This window comes from Xyrauchen texanus, chromosome 37, assembly GCF_025860055.1.
Source record: "Xyrauchen texanus isolate HMW12.3.18 chromosome 37, RBS_HiC_50CHRs, whole genome shotgun sequence".
In the NCBI taxonomy this organism is placed as follows: domain Eukaryota; kingdom Metazoa; phylum Chordata; class Actinopteri; order Cypriniformes; family Catostomidae; genus Xyrauchen; species Xyrauchen texanus.
Genome location: NC_068312.1, coordinates 19,825,205 through 19,841,094, shown reverse-complemented (window position 1 = coordinate 19,841,094; position 15,890 = coordinate 19,825,205). Strand labels below are relative to the sequence as shown.

The 15,890-nt window shown below is 40.5% G+C and overlaps 1 pseudogene; it reads right to left on the bottom strand.

The window, feature by feature from the left end:
• LOC127630552 (aminopeptidase O-like) overlaps positions 1-15,890 on the bottom strand; it is a 118,266-nt pseudogene that overhangs the window by 73,637 nt on the left and 28,739 nt on the right.

The following is a 15,890-nucleotide window of genomic DNA, read 5'->3' as shown; positions in this document are numbered from 1 at the left end:
AACAAATCATCATCAACCAACCAAACTCCCAATCCAAAAGTTCAAGATAATCTATTCCATACAATTAAAATGCATGGTGATAACTGGCTCTCAAGTTCAGGGGATTTGGACCTGGGCCCCCTTTCACACAAATCAAAGTCCATACCATTAGACTATCCCATCTTAAACATATTTAAAGGTGCACTTAAATCAAAAAGAGGTTTAAACACGATGAGTATAATAGTTTAAAATAAAATTATTAATTTAAATAAGTTTAAAAATACAGTAGGCTGTGTACATGGACATAAGATGAACAGTCATATTAAATAATTTTCTTCAAAAAAAATGTGTTTTATTCCTCAAGGAGTTGGTTGCACCCTTATGGGCAGCACCATCATGTTGAGATCACATGACCAGATGAATACTACTCACTTTATCTCTGTAACCTCCCTGTTATTAGAAACTTTAGAAATAAATGAATCATGTAGCTACAAATATGCCTGTGATTAAGATATTTATACAATGGCATCTGTAAAGAAAAACATTTGTTTTTGAGTGATGCTGCAATGACACCAATGCAACAGTCTGGTTCTGGAAATAAAAATCCCATTCATTTTTTCCATAGAGAGACCAATTGATTTTCAATGATAATTTATAAACCTTTGACTCTAAAACTTTTTGTATCCTGGATGATACAAACATTTGAAAGGCTGGGGAAAGGAGTACTGATCGAAAGGCCAAATTTCTGTGAATATCTCCTTACACCCTCAAACTACATATTTATTTGTATATATCGGGAAAAAATTGGCAGGCACGATGTGCATGATTCTGAGACCTACCTCCAGATAGTGAACTTGGATGAAGGGTTTTCCTGGAATGAGGGCATGATTTACTACTGAAGCACCAGACTCACTCACTTCCCCTGTGTTCTCTCTATTGGGCCTGCAGCACAAATACACAAACACATGTACACACAAACACAACATGAAGGCTGTGGCCTGATAAGGTAAAGTGCTGCATCTACAGCAGTCTGGGTAGTATTATACTGACATCAGCATACATTAAAGCCCTCTTAACAGTTTACTAAATGTATAAACAATTGCATTCACAAAACCATTATATCTCTGATGGCTTCTCTATCTACAGCCCAGCAGATTACAGTAATGCTGAATTTTTACGGTTCTTCAGCACAAATGGTACATAAGTGCACATTAAGAGTAGGAGAGGTATGGATATGTTTCTTGTTTTTACAGTAAACAGGTTTTCTATATGAGTTGTGGATTTGAAATACTTTTGGGAAGTTGCCATTTCCTGCAGTGTGACAGTCACCATTCAATTTTGTTGCATTGAAGAAAGATGCAATGAAAGTCAAAGGTGACCTGTATGTCCTACCATTGGGAGATAGTGGGAGTATTTGGGGAAAATGTTTAACAACATTAATTATTTTTGCAAGTTTGGTGTCACAGGAGGCACAGAAATTACAAACTTTACCTTTAAACAGCATTTTGATGATTTCATTTTTTATGACTTTATTAATTGACAGACAATATTTTTTACATTAGATTTATTTTTATTTTTTTTGTGCTTTTTAAAAATGTTTGTGTTGAATAAGCGACACTAGGGGTCTCTCTTGTGCGCCGAATATGCCTCTGATCTATGAAAAAAGGCCAATGGGAATTAGGCAGACTAAGTCACTACAGTGGCTCGGCTCAGCGACGTGGCCAGGAAGACACAACGTCTCGTTCCCTCCATCAGGAAACGGAGGTTACATCCGTAACCTAGACGTTCCCCGTCTGTCGCTCACTTTAATGTTGTGTCGAAGAAGTGACACTAGGGGTCCAATTCAAATCACGTCATGCGCTGCGCCGTGTACATGTACTGCAGACACAAGAGCGGGCAGGTATATTTACGTGCAACCCTTTTGGTTACCCGAAGCAAGGGAACAAGGCGACGCTTGCCAATCTGGGAATGGGCAGAGCCTAGCCGGGCCTCTTGTCTCTCTATGTTTCCCGCATAGAGCCAAAGCGGCTGGGGCCCTTACACGAATCGTGGGAAGGGAGTCTTACCCAGTTTCCTATTCTTTCAGGGGGAAAAGACCCTGCGGAGACCACACCTGCCCAGGAACGGGGAGGAAAAGTGTCGAGATAAATCACATGGGCCCCTCAGGTCACATGTGGAAAAAATGGCACGGTGGTAGATTCAGCCTCAAGGAGGGGGGAGTTGCTACAGCACGGCGACCAGAGGGCAGCTGGAACTGCCTAAGGGAGATGCGGGTCCACTCGCAAGGGGACCGTACAGCAGAAAATACACACAGGAGGAGTCCACGCAGGAGTCCGGACCTGTGGAGCACCTATTCCAGTACAGGTAGATTGAGTACCCGTAGCGGATTGGGTCAGCAAATTCCTCCGCCGAATTGCGGACCCGTAGGGCTAGGGAGGAGTCGTCCAGGGATCCGAATATATGGAATCTTCTGGGAGAGAAAGCGCACAGTTTTACCTCGACCGAGGGAAAGGGTGCTAGGTGCAAGCGATCCACCCAGTCAGTTCATTAGCATGTTACCGAGTTCTACCGGCTCGGACCTGAGAAGACAAGGGACGATACTGACTCAACCCTGAGATTGTAAAATCTCACAAAAGGTATTAGGTGTTGCCAACCCCTTGCTCTATATATGTCTGCCAGGGAGGTACCCCTGGCCAGTGCCCACGAGGACACAACACTTCCTCTGTGGGTCTTCAGCCCGGGAAGAACACCAATTCACAAACAAGCGCCACTTCAGGGCGTAAAGTTGCCTGGTAGAGGAGGCTCTGGCTTGGCTGATTGTGTCTACGACGGCAGGTGGTAGACCAGCTAGATCTTCCGCGTCCTGTCCAGGGGCCAGATGTGGAGGTTCCATAGGTCTGGGTGCAGGTGCCAGAGCATGCCCCGTCCCTGAGAAAGAAGGTCCAAGAAATGACGGGCGAGAAACTTCCGCAGGGCAAAGAATACAGTCAGCAACTCTAGGCAGTTGATGTGCCAGCGCAGCAGGGCCCCTTTCCAACGGCCCACGGCTGCATGCCTGTTGCACACGGCGTCCCAACCCGATCTGGAGGCATCTGTCGTGACCAGGACGCATCGGAACACCTGCTGCAGGGGCACTCCTGCCCGTAAAAAGCAGAGGTCTGTCCAGGGTTTGAACGTTTGGTGGCAGGCGGGGGTGATTGTTACCATGTTTGTTCACGCCATGCTCGTCTCGGGACTCGAGTCTGAAGCCAGTGCTGAATATAAATCAACACCAGCGGTGCAACGGCCACGGTGGCGAGGCAGTCCAGCACTGACTGCGCACGCTCGTTGGTGAGACGTGCTAACATTGAGACCAAGTCTAACTCCATGCCGAGAAAAGAGATACTCTGAACTGGCGTGAGTTTGCTATTTTCTCGGTTGACCTGAAGCCCCAAGCAGCTGAGGTGCCTGAGCACCTGTTCAGTGAGTTCATAGTAACTCTCGGGAGTGGGCCAGTATGAACCAGTCGTCGAGGTAATTGAGTATGCGGATGCTGGCTTCTCGGAGCGGGGCAAGAGCTGACTCTGTGACTTTCGTGAAGACGTGTGGGGACAGAGACATGCCGAAGGGGAGTACTATGTACTGATATGCCTGGCCGTCGAACGCAAACCGTAGGAAGGGTCTGTGTCGAGGCAGAATTCAGACGTGAAAGTACGCGTCCTTCAGGTCTACCGCTGCGAACCAATCTAGATGCTGGATGCAAGTTAAGATGTGTTTTTGCGTGAGCATTTTGAATAGGAGTTTGTATAAGGCCCGGTTGAAAACTCGCAAGTCCGTGATCGGTCGTAAGCCGCCGCCTTTCTTGGGTATGATGAAGTAAGGGCTGTAGAAACCCTTCTTCATCTCGGTTGGAGGGACAGGCTCTATCGCGTCTTTGAGTAGAAGAGTAGCGATTTCCACGCACAGGGATTTAGCATGTTCGCCGTGTACTGCGGAGAAGCGGACACCCGTGAAGGGGGGAGGGGGCCTGGCAAACTGAATTGCGTAACTGAGTCGGATGGTCTGGGCCATCAAATCCAACAAAAGATTCTTCTCCCGGCCCTCCACCGGGGGACAGAGCAGTCTGCTTACCTGCTCCGGAGCTAACGTCTTGGTCCCTGGGTTGATCACCTCATGAGCGATCATTTTGAAGTGGATTACTTTTTGAGTAATTTACCCAACACTGTTGCCAGGGTGTTCTGAATGGTTGCTAGGTCATTGCTAGGGTTTTTTTGGTTTTTTTTACTGGTCAAAGTAAAATATTTCAAATTCCCCAAGTCTCTATGATTGGCACTAGCATTCCTCCTTCAGTGTAATTAATTTTATCCAAAGTATAAGCGAAAATTGTGTCTGATTAATTCACACCTCAATGCTACTCAATTTGAGTTATCATTCATGTCATCATTCAGCACAAACAGTGCAAGAACAGTTAAATACCAAAGTTTAATACATGGATTTGTTAAAATCCCTAAACCTTAAGTATGAGCAATAGTAATAGTGATGCTTGCAATAACAAGTGCCTCTAACTACTGCTACGACAATTCTTGACCTCATAATTTCACAAGGGCATTTCAAGCTAAACTATAATTTCTCAAACTATGGTATGTGTGAGCCGATAATCATGGGATCCACCCCAAGTAAGTCAGCAATGTCTACTGAACACTAGGTATAGAATAGAGCAATCAGAATGGCTCAGACTACCTGTGAGTTTCTTGTATTTGGGACTCTCACTTCTCTTGTGCTACATTATTGATGATTACATTTGGTTTCTCTTCAAAAATAAAGAGTCGACTGTCTACCTCGCTCTCTCTGGGAGAGAGTGATAAGGGTGAGCTTCTTTAAAAAACATATACTATTCCTCCTGGTCAGACTGGCTGTGTGTGTATTTGTGGAAGTGCAAAAGCAGACGAATGAAAAGGATGACAGGTATTTAACATGCAAAATAGGCAGCCTTCTCCTCTGAATGGGTGTATAGATAGATGAACAAAAGAACAGGTTCCCTTGAGTACTATTGGTAGTGTCTGTGTACACATTCTTAGCTATAGTTTTGGGGAAAATAAATGTCCCCAAAAGTGAACTAAATCTGCCAAAGCCTTCCTTTGGGGACATTTTAAGACAACCTTAATAAATAAATTAATAAATGTTTTTTATTGTTCTAAACAAGTATAGTCTCTAAAAACAACAAATGTCTATGGCATTAAGAAAAAAGTGTGTAAGGTCAGTTTTGAAACCTGAAATCACCTTCATTGTGGGGAGCAGCTAACGGACCCACATGCGGCGCGGTGTCTCCCATTTTGCATTGCACGAGCTTGTGCTACTATTGCCAACAACACAAATAAATGGTTGAGAACATGTCCTGTATAGACAGCCTCAAACCGTTGCGACACTTTCAACGTTCCAGGTTCAAAACAAGTTAAGCTCAATCGACAGCATTTGTGGCATATTGTTAATTATCTAAAAAATTGTTTTGCTCATCCCTCCTTTATTTAAATAAGCATGGTTACATTAAGGCACTTACAATGGAAGTGAAGGCCAGTCCAAACATTTTAAAATACACACTTTTTCAAAAGCATAGCCACAAGACGTAAACATTAAACATGTTAATGTGGCGGGTGAGACGAGGGCAGTAAGGGGGGTTTCCTAAAGAATTATAATAAATTAATAAGATGTACTATTTACACTCCAACTACACCACCCTGGGAATTTCACCCAAAGAATTAACACTAGCCCCTACAGAAGGCATACACAGGTCCGTATCACCGATATGACGATATGACATTTTCACCGTACAAAAATATACTTTATTGGCATTTCTTAAAACAGAGAATGATAGTAAAACTGGTTATGGAGCACTTTGTTACAAATCAACCGGCCACTACTGGTTAAGAAACATCAGGGCCAAGGACGAGGCTTACCAAGAGGCAGAAAGTCAGGCCACGCCACCCGCAAATGAAGATCACTGCATTTCACGGTGCACGTACGCACGCACACACACACACACACACACACACACACACACACAGGGGTTAATACCAATCACAGCACATGGTGAGGTGGTCACAACACACGGTGAGGACGATACCACCACCTAATAAGCCAGTCCTCTGCCCCCAGTGCTCAAGTCCTGCCAACACACAAGAAGATGTACATCAAAATAAATAATCACTTGTTATGGGTTGCGAATACAACTCTTAAGCAAACCCAAATAAAGGAAAATACATGTTGCCACTAAGTGAGGTAAATAACCAGTTACTTAGAGCAAAGACAAATGGCAACCAAAAATAAACAATTTGTATTTCAAAAGAAATAAAGAAAAACGCAACTTATACAAAATAACAGTTCAAATAGACAAATATAATGCAATAGGGAAAAAATTTATGTAAAACTAAAGAAAACAAGGAAAATGATTAGAATGAAAAGGAAACAATAGACAATTCAGATCTCCAGGAAAGATCCTAAAAGTCAAAAAGGTCCACTACAAACCAAGAAAACAAAACAGTTGAAAAACAAAAACAAACAATAAACTCAAATTTTGCCGTGATAAAATGCGAAGCACCCTGACTGGAATGCAGATATGGGCCTTCACAAACCTATAAGCAAAAATTAATATTACTCAATTAATACATACAGATCGTCGAGAAAATTAGTGAATGGTTTACCAAGAGACAGTGAAAACGTAGCTTTCACTGGTTAAGAACAGAGTAGAGAAACAGCATTTACGACATCGAATTCTCACAGCTGAGAAAGGGAATAGATTAGGCAACATTTTTATCTACAGACCAACACTTCAGGAACACGCACCTCATACCACTACGAACGATTAGTGAGAGATTAAAAACCAATTCTCCCTACCATCTCCAGTGTCCTCCTCCAGTTCACGCAAACAGCGACCACATAGCAACAAGCTCGTACAGCGGGAGAGACTGCAGCACGCTCTCCAACACAAATCAGAGTCTCTAAAAATGCACATTAGTCAAGACGCGCATTCCATAACTAAATACGCTTGCAGTGTATTTTCCTCACCGGTTCGGGTGCTCTCATCCGGTTTCCCGAAAGTGGTGACGGAAGTGCGTTAACGAAACAGCAGTTTAAAAAGTGATGCATAACAAGCAGCACAGATGTTGCGGCGTTTATAGCCCAGGGACGCAGATAATAGACTGGAATGGCAAATACAATGACGAAAGCAAAAATCGCCCTGCCTGCCACATTAACATTCTTTTAGTGCGATAATTTTTTTTACCGCCGTAACAGTGTTTATCAGATAACATGGTTTACTGTTGTAATGTCAACATAACAACAAAATTGTAATATTGGTGTGGCAGGGCGGAGGGCGGGGCCAGGTCGTGATCCTACACACTCAGTCCGTATTAGGCTAATCAAGCCTCCGTTAAAGATCTCTCTCTCCCGCACGATCCTCTGCAGTCAACCTTTATCCCTCTCGGAGGCTTGATTAGCCTAATACCGGACCGGGTGTGTAGGATCACGACCCGGCCCCACCCCCCGCCCAGCCACATTTGGATATAAAGTAACTCTGCACTGATAACTTTAATAAGCAATTTTTTCATAGTAAAATCATTTAACATGAACAATGTTTACATCTTATGGCTATATGTTTGAAACCTTGTGTGTTTTAAAGTTAATGGACTGGACCTATTCACTTCCATTGTAAGTGCCTCACTATGGCCACGAGTTTTGCTTAGAGTAATTTTTGTGGTAATCAAAATTATTCCGCAAATGCTGTTGATTGAAATTAACTTAAGACTCAGGTTAAGACAGACCATAAAAGAGACATCCATATTAAAACTACGAAGTTTCCTCTTATGACATCAGTGTTTGACTAACATGTCTAACTTTTAATTTTATTATTTATTAGAGCGGTTACATTTCTATGATTTATCCACAAAGAGAGGTATTTTTCCACAGTCTGAACACTTTATCCCAGAGATTATTATGGGTGTGGGCCCCTCAATGTGGAGGAAGGGCCAGACACATGCTGTCAGGTGGATCTCCAAAACATGCTGGAATTGTGACAGCTGAATTCCAGAGAAGCTCTATCAGAGACATACTGTGCACACATTCTCATTTTCTCATTCTTAAGCCAAAGCTGATCTGCTCCTTCATATACAATACTTGACAAGACACTTTGATCTTCATGACAACATTACATCACGTTATATCAGTTATCACTCATGCAAGCTGACAAGCTCTACATTCTTCTGTGCAGACTGAAATGTCAAAACTATTTTAATCTCCCCAGTAAATCAATCCTAAATCTACCTGGAAATTTAATTTGCAAGAATATGAGCACTTCTTGTTAAAGAAAATCTAATTCTAATAAACAGATCATTCCTGTGACTTCACTCTTTATTTAAATATTCTGTTTACCATAACATAAGAAACACATTATACGTGACATAATTACTCATTGATTTGGCTTTTCCTTTTTAATTTTCACTAAGGTACCCAACAGATCATGAATGAACTATTTTAATTATTGATTATATAAATTACAGACTGTATATACTTGTGTATTTTAAAACCAGTGCCTCTGGAAACATCTTGTAATTGTGCCTCTGAGTGCCTCAGCACTAGAGTGAATCTCAGGCTGTGTGTTATGTGCTGTTATTTGTGCAGATCAGGGTTGTGCAAAATTCAGAATTTCAGAATGAACTCTCTTTCAGTTCATGAGTTGGAATTTGAATTCATGCCTCACATGAAGTGGAATTTACTGAATTAAAATTAAACACAGTCATACTTCACAATTTCATTAGTCCAAGACACATTTAGAGACAAATAATTACATTATTATTATTATTTTATTTATATTTTTTTTACCAAGCATGGCTATTTATTCCCTAATAGGTAGAATTATTTTTTTTAGCTAAGACAAAAAATGTCTCTCTAAAAACATAAATACATAAATAAATACAATTCACATAGGCATTAAAATCTTTTGTTTTTGGAATGATCAACCACATATTTTTCAGATCACTTCATGAAAATAGTTTCAAAATTTTTATAATTTTCCATCAAATGAAAATGTACTAAATATAGTGAAATAAATAAAATGTTAATTTATAGGGGTGGCATTTTAAACATTGTTACATTTTTTACATTTATTATTGATTATTAATACAGTAAAAAGGGATGTGTTTGTGAAACATAAATAAATATGGTTGCATTGCTTTTTTAAATTGAATTAATCTATTTCATTTTAGTAAATTAACTGAACTTAGATGGTTAGTTCACCCCAAAATGAAAATTTTAAATCATTTACTCACCCAGGTGTGTATGACTTTCTTTCTTCACCAGAACACACTTGAAGAAAAATATTAAAATATCTCAGTAGGTCCTTAAAATGCAAGTGAATGGTGATCAGACCTTTGAAGCATAAATGTCATCCATTCGAATCCAGCGATTAAATTAATGTCCAAGTGTGTTCTGATGAAGAAAGAAAGTCATACACACCTGGGATACCATGAGGGTGAGTAAATTACAGGTGAAACTCGAAAAATTTGAATATCGTGCAAAAGTTCATTCATTTCAGTAATTCAACTTAAAAGGTGAAACTAATATATTATATAGACTCATTACAAGCAAAGTAAGATATTTCAAGCCTTTATTTGATATAATTTTGATGATTATGGCTTACAGCTTATGAAAACCCCAAATTCAGAATCTCAGAAAATTAGAATATTACATGAAATCAATAAAAAAAAGGATTTTAAATACAGAAATGTCGGCCCTCTGAAAAGTATAATCATGCATATGTACTCAGTACTTGGTTTGGGCCCCTTTTGCATTAATTACTGCCTCAATGCGGCGTGGCATGGATGCTATCAGCCTGTGGCACTGCTGAGGTGTTATGGAAGACCAAGATGCTTCAATAGCGGCCTTCAGCTCTTCTGCATTGTTTGGTCTCATGTCTCTCATCTTTCTCTTGGCAATGCCCCATAGATTCTCTATGGGGTTCAGGTCAGGCGAGTTTGCCAATCAAGCACAGTAATACCATGGTCATTGAACCAGGTTTTGGTACTTTTGGCAGTGTGGGCAGGTGCCAAGTCCTGCTGGAAAATGAAGTCAGCATCTCCATAAAGCTTGTCTGCTGAAGGAAGCATGAAGTGCTCTAAAATGTCCCGGTAGACGGCTGCGTTGACTCTGGACTTAATAAAGCACAGTGGACCAACACCAGCCGATGACATGGCTCCCCAAACCAACACAGACTGTGGAAACTTCACACTGGACTTCAAGCATCTTGGATTGTGTGCCTCTCCATTCTTCCTCCAGACTCTGGGACCTTGGTTTCCAAATGAGATGCAAAATTTGCTCTCATCAGAAAAGAGGTCTTTGGACCACTGAGCAACAGACCAGTTCTTTTTTTCTTTAGCCCAGGTAAGACGTTTGACATTTGAAGCCCATGTCCAGGACCCGTCTGTGTGTGGTGGCTCTTGATGCAGTAACTCCAGCCTCAGTCCACTCCTTGTGAAGCTCCCCACACATTTGAATGGCCTTTTCCTGACAATCCTCTCCAGGCTACGGTCATCCCTGCTGCTTGTGCACCTTTTTCTTCCACACTTTTCCCTTCCACTTAACTTTCTATTAATGTGCTTTGATACAGCACTTTGAGAACATCCAACTTCTTTTGCAATTACCTTTTGAGGCTTTCCCTCCTTGTGGAGGGTGTCAATGATGGTTTTCTGCACAACTGTCAGGTCAGCAGTCTTCCCCATGATTGTGAATTCAACTGAACCAGACTGAGAGACCATTTAAAGGCTCAGGAACCCTTTGCAGGTGTTTAGCTGATTAGAGTGTGACACTTTGAGCCTACAATACTGAACCTTTTCACAATATTCTAATTTTCTGAGATTCTGAATTTGGGGTTTTCATAAGCTGTAAGCCATAATCATCAAAATTATATCAAATAAAGGCTTGAAATATCTTACTTTGCTTGTAATGAGTCTATATAATATATTAGTTTCACATTTTAAGTTGAATTACTGAAATTAATGAACTTTTGCACGATATTCTAATTTTTCGAGTTTCACCTGTATAAGAGAATTTAAATTTTTGGATGAAATATCCATTTAAAATGTCAACCTGCAATGACTTTTACATATACTGAATGTTGTACATAAATATCTTAAAATGCCACGAATAGACCTTGACACGTGGTACGTAAAACACGACAGCTTTAACAAACAATAACTTGATGATTTTATTAGAGAGAAAAACTCATCACTGCAAAACAACAAGCTAACTACTGTGACAAAATCAATAACAACAATGTAAATAAAACCACGCAAATGTCCAAATAATGCAACCCCATCGTTCATGGCCCAGTGCATGTTGGTTCAACAAGCACAGCAGCACAGAACACAGTATCTTGTAATAGAAAAACTACATTGAAATTCCTCATACTTCCATATACTATATATATATAGATTGCAATTATACATCCTTTTTGCTACCTCAATTTAAATTCAATACAAATTCAGGAATTGAACTGGAATTTAATTGGCATTCTTCATTCAATGGTGCACAACACTGGTGCAGATGATGGATTATGCAGTTGCATGATAAAGTGTACAGAATGTGGAAAAAATGACAGCCAGAGAATGTGAGAGAGATAAATATAGAGAGATAGATATAGAGAAAAAGAGAGAGAGAGAGAGAGAGAGAGAGAGAGAGAGAGAGAGAGAGAGAGAGAGAGAGATGGCCAATCAGACCTGAGGACCTAAAGCTCTTCTTCAGAATTCTGTAACTCATCACTCAGTGTCCTCCAGTCCAAAAGAGCCTTCAAATGTCTCTGCTCCTTAGTCGCTCTACAACTCAACTGAGAAAGAAAGAGAAAGAGAACAGGAGAAAAGAAAGATATGTGAACTAAAGACCACTTTGGTCCAGATCATGATGTGGAGAAAATTAAGTACATTCTATCAATACAACACTATATTTTTCAATGCAACACAAGCAAACAATATATTGTGAATGCAGTGAAGTGCACTAATGATGTTGCACACAACCATGCTTCACTCGCGCCATCTTAGCCATTAACAGAAGTGAAGACATGGAGTTACTGCAGCTTCGCAGCTAATTCAATTTAATTTCAAACTCATTTTCAACTCTGACTAATCAGCAGGTGCTGTATCAAATAGGTTTGTGGTGAGCTTTGGTAAACATGCTGGATTTAAGTCTTTTTGACATTTGACAAGGAACAGGAAGCAATAGGAAGAAGGGGCAAATGAGATCAGAAAGTGATGCTCGGACACCTATCCCTCCAGTCTTTTCATAATGTACTTCAAATACTTTAAATTAATCATTATGCTTACAATTAAATCAGCAACACTATACAATAAGGTTCCATTAGTTAACATGAAATAACAATGAACAACACTTTTTAAGCATTTGTTAATGTTAGTTAATGTTAATTTCTACATTTACTAATACGTTTTTTAAATCAAAAGTTGTACTTGTTAACATTAGTTAATACACTATGAAATGACATGAACTGACAATGAGCAATTGTGTTTTTATTAACTAACATTAACAAAGATTAATAAATGCTGTAACAAATGTATAGTTCGTTGTTTGTTCATAGTACTTAATGCATTAACTAATGTTAACAAATGGAAACTTATTGTAAAGTGTTACAATTCAATTATTATCCATACAATATAAACACAATAACATATTAAATATTTTTTTCAATGAACACATGAATAGTATTACTGTTCATACAGTATACTATGTTAATTGGAATAAATACATTTATTGTTAAGCCAGACAAGGAGTGGCTCCCCAAGCTGAGTCTGGTCCCTCCCAAGTCTTTTCTCCCTCAACTACCTAAACATCTTTTTGAGTGTTTTCCTTGCCCAGTCACTTTTGGCTTGCTCACGGGGGGCATTTAGGCCTGGTGTTCTTTAAAGCTGCTTTGAAACAATATGTATAGTAATCATTGAAATAAACTTGACATAGGTCAACAAAAATTCTTTTATAACATCTTATAGCATCTTTAGGGAGTTTCCCTAGGCCTGTAATGTGCAATTTTCTATGTTTCTGTTTTCTATTTTTTAAGTTAAATTAAGCTTAATACCTGCTGAAATTGGGCCTAGAACACATCCTCAAAATAATTGGCGAAACCTTCATGATCCATTCTTCCGTCCAATCCCATGCCCCAATGGCCAGCCCAAACCAGGAGTTGGCGATTTCATGGCAAAATCTCTTCCCATAAAGGTTCTTCTCACCCCTTAGCACACTCTGAGAGAGAAACACGATATGTGCACAAAAAAAAAACACAGAAATGCACATCAGTAGGCCATCACAGCAGGCTGATTTATTTGAGCATTTAGACAGAATAATTTTTTTCACAATCTTGAAAAAACACACTTGATTGGACATCATGACTTTATTTGCTCTGTAACAAATCATTGGTTATAATGTTACTGTGGGCGCAGAGAGCTTGGAGCTCTGACTTCAGCTCTGATCTAGTTATAACATGTTATAAAACTCAGCCACCCTGAAAGAACATCAAAGTGTGGGATTTTCTCTCCCGTAGCCAGACTATCGTTAAAGAGGTGGAGCTCTCAGCCAAAATGATGCTTGTTCACTGCCAGTGGATTTCAGAGTAGCCACCCATGCCGCACCCTTCTCCAAACAATCCAGGTTCATTTGCCAATAGCAGCAAAATTACAAGACATACAGTATAACCATCCTCAGATCTTTCTTACCATGAAAGGTTCCACTATGAAAACTGCTGAACGACAACAGGCTGTCCACTGTGAGATAAGGTTATTTCTTCTAATTGTACTAAAAAACATGACCTCAGGATTCAGACTGCACATAAAACCAGATGAAATATGGTATTGATTGCCTTCTCTGCCAAAACTACCTCAAGTGACCTTTTCAACCAGATATCCTTGTGTGTTTCGTACAGCAAATAGGCTGTTATCAAAACCATGTTCCAAACAAAGTTCCGACAAGTCAGGAAAAACAAAGCCGTTTCGTTCGTGTCCCTGGGCTTCGGCTTGGCCACATAATGTTTTTTTTTAAATGTGACACGTACGGTTGTAGATAGCTGGGAGCATTTCTCCTGCACAAAATGAACCACATACAGTGCTGATAAAATAATCTTAGAGCTTTATGAAAGTGTTTTTACCTTTTCAGTCAGACATTCACCTTGTCTGGTCTGGGGAGAGATTTTTTTTCTTCTGCCCACTGTTGACCACACAATGACCACTGCAACTGGCAGGACATCAATAAAAAAAAGGTTGGTCTTGACTTTAAGTTGAAGGTGGCAGGCTTGGCTATCATTCACACCTTTATGGTTCCCTCAAGTCATCAATATGTTATTTTAGCACAAGCCTGTATGCCCAAAAAGTTTGCCCCTAAGTAGAGCTAAGGGACTGCGAAAAAGCCCTGCCTCTGGATAGTGTTTAGGAGAAGTGTAATAGAACAGAAGCCTGTTCTTAAAGGTGGACACTGTCCAAATTCCAGAAAATGTTATTTTTTTTAGTAGCTACAGAAGCTCCTCTATGTTCCACAGATGTGGAGCAGCAGTCCGCAGTCATGTTGCTGCCGGTAACAGTCGTTAGAAGCAGCAGTCAGCACTCCCACAGTTCCCGTCAACAGCAAACCAAAAACAACAAAACTCTCCATTCCTTACACTTCATCAGAACTAACATTTAAAAGCGAATCTTGGCAGATATTAAAATCTTTCTTTAAAATAAACATGACCTTGACCTTATTAAGTTTATAAACATCATAAGAACTCCTATGCAACATCTGATTTCCCAAGTTACTCAATAAGTTAGAGCTGGAATAGATCTTTATGTCTTATGTCCTTTATACAAGTAATTGGTATTAATTCTTAAATGCATACCTCAGGTCTTTAGTGACCCAGGACCTCATTCCACCTCCTTTATTTTTTGGTGTTATTCCCCCAAATCTTTAGTATCCCTCAAAATGTTTGGTAACAAAAATACCAAAATTGCACAAAAAAATACAAATAAAAAATCAATGACCAAAAGTGTATAGGGTCTGTACTGACCCAAGATATGTAATAGTTTTGCACTAAAATGTTTTACAGAAAGTTCCATCACATCATCCAGTTTTTGCAAAAGTTACTGGTTTTACATGGCCAAGAAATTAATGAAAAAATGTTGATACAACCTTAAACAGACAAAGTTCAAGAGCAATTCTATCACACCAGTCTTGTGCAAACACAGGTAATGTTTACGTGTAGTGGAGTAACTTGGATCTTACGGGCACCAGTGTAAAGGAACTGTAGGGCACGGCACGTAGCCCGGTCGCGGCCTCAGGATAACGTCAGAATGTGCCGGACAGAACTCCAGGCAGGTGTCGCTTTCAGAGAATGCTTACAGCTCCCCGACCCTCTTGATGGAGGCTAACGCGATCAGGAGGGCCGTCGCGTTAGGCCTTGAGCTCAACTGAATCAAGTGTCTCGAAGGGGGGACTCTGAATGCCCGTGAGGACCACTGAGAGATCCCAGGAGGGGAACAGGCTAGGCCGGGGAGGGTTCAGTCTCCGGGCGCCTTTCAGGAACCTTATAAGTCATGTTTACCTAGGGACTTGCCATCTACTGCATCGTGGTTGGTTGCGATAGCAGGTACATACACCTTCAAGTTGGAGGTGGACAGCCGCCCCTCCAGCCTCTCCTGCAGGAATGAAAGCACTGATGAACTGTGCACCTCTGCGTGTCTTTGGCTCGGTAAGAACACCAATTTCTGAACAAGCGCCACTTTAGAGCATAAAGTTGCCTGGTGGAGGGAGCTCTGGCTTAGTTGATCGTGTCTAAGACTACAGGTGTTAGATCCACTAGATCTTCCATGTCCTATCCAGGGAAAGACGTGGAGGTTCCAGAGGTCTGGGTACGGGTG